Source organism: Vollenhovia emeryi, unplaced genomic scaffold (assembly GCF_000949405.1).
Source record: "Vollenhovia emeryi isolate VEMERY1.0 unplaced genomic scaffold, V.emery_V1.0 DF939715.1, whole genome shotgun sequence".
In the NCBI taxonomy this organism is placed as follows: domain Eukaryota; kingdom Metazoa; phylum Arthropoda; class Insecta; order Hymenoptera; family Formicidae; genus Vollenhovia; species Vollenhovia emeryi.
In genome coordinates, this window is record NW_011966651.1 from 14,066 (window position 1) to 16,038 (window position 1,973).

Below are 1,973 nucleotides of genomic sequence, written 5' to 3' on the forward strand. Positions count from 1 at the left end.
CGTATTATATAAATAATATCTCATCTTTTATATTGTCATTAGACGATTTAATATGCCTGTTTTAGAAATGAATACTTCGATCTATACAGCATTTAATAGAAATTATTTCATATCAGAATAATATTCATGATCTTTAATGCCAAGATATAGCCTTCTACAAATCAAATCGATGTACTTTTCTTGACATTTTAAATATTATCCAGTCTTAATTATCTCTTATATTTAATGTCTCTTTTTCGTTTGAAATTCAAATCATATATTATATAAGTAACGTGCGCGAAAGATTTATTCTAAATTTGTTGTGTTTTGTAATCCCATAATTTTTATATTTTCTACGAAGTTATATTCTTTTAAATTTTATTTCATTCTTCAATTATCTAATTACCCGTTTTTCTTTACTTGCTCTTATTCTTTATTAATTCTTCTCTTTGCATTTGTATTCGTATAGTTTAGATGCATTTTCGTAATAATAAAGCCATGATGGAAGCAAATTATTTGTGAAGCCTAAAAAGTAAAATAATTGATTTTTTCAGGGGATTCGGATGTTCAAATAAGGATCACTGGAGCTCTACTCCTGCTCCCTTTTATATTTTCCTCTGCTTTTGTACAAAAGACGTGGAGACCAACAAGATTGGACGTCTTGAATTCTTTCATTGCTAAAGTTTGCAGCGCATCGGATGTTGAAGAATATATTGAGCGGCGACGTAAGTCATTGTCCGAAAATAACAGATTATATTGTGTACAACCCTATATTTTGGCGGTAGGCCCAACTTGGGAACATATTAATCAGGTTCACATAATAGTAGACCACGTTTTATATACGTGCGAAACCATAATTGAAGCGACAGAACTGTGTTTTCGATTATTTCATGCTTATCACGCAGATTATCCCGCTGAAAGTAAGCATGTGTGGCAATTAATCCAACAAGGTTTTTATAAATTGTTTATCAAGGATCACGATTTACACAGACGAACAATTACCAAGGCCTTAGCTGATATTGGTATTGAATTTAATACAGAAGAAATTAAACATTAAAATCTAAAAACCGTTTTTGCCACATTTGCTTTTCTTTCCTTTTTCCTCTTAGGCGGATTTTTAAAATTTGTTTTTGCTATCTTATCTTAATTTCGTATATTTTCATTGCTTTTTGTGTGTAATTATTGCTACAATTGTCGTGCATCATGTTAACGTGTTACTACTGTTCAGCAAAATTCAAAGTTATTTCAGAACTATTTCAGCATTTTCGAGAGACTTGTACCAATTTTTCTATTTCAAGCTCTTCACGTTTTCGGTGTGGGGAATTTGGATGTTTTCGTTTTTTCGATTCGTTGCTATGTCTTAGAATGCACTTGAAAAGGATGCATGGTGCAGTAAATATTATTTCAAAAGTTAACACTACCTCTGTTACTGATGATGAAGTTACATTACGTCATCTTGAAGTAAGCAATACACTGACAAATACTTCTTCATCAGTAACGGGACTTGAAACTAATGAAATCTTTGAAGACACAATGGCTTCAAATAATGGTAACAATGAAATAGAAATGGTAGAAGAAGCATGTGACGACCAAATTGCAAAAAGCATCCTTATCAGTGATCTGGCTTTAACCGTTAGTTCACTTCTATCTGATCTTACAGTCCCTAGAAAAACTGCACAATTTTTAATCAAAAGTTTATCTGATTTTTGCACCACTTCATTGACGTTAGTTTTGCAAAAATGGCACAATAATAACATGCTTGGAGATGGGACAATTGACATGGATAATATCCTGAATATAATTAGAGATTCAGTGTCCAATTTCTCCAGTGAATACAGAAGGAATCAATATTTTATAACAATTGGTACCTTGATATATCCTGAAGAATATTCTATAGCACTTGAAAATGTAGAATTTCTTAGAGGTGTAAGAAGACAAATTATAGGTACTGGACAATTTATTCCACTCCGACATGTTTTGCATAGATTTTTGTC

General features: G+C 31.6%; 1 protein-coding gene across 1 annotated transcript in view; it reads left to right on the forward strand.

Moving 5' to 3' along the window:
- The first annotated feature begins 345 nt into the window (after positions 1-345).
- Positions 346-1,973, forward strand: part of LOC105556909 — an 8,020-nt gene continuing 6,392 nt past the window's right edge. Inside the window, exon 1 of the mRNA XM_012004019.1 lies at positions 346-704. The gene's annotated coding sequence lies outside the window, so the exon portion shown is untranslated. The remainder of the gene's footprint in view (positions 705-1,973) is intronic.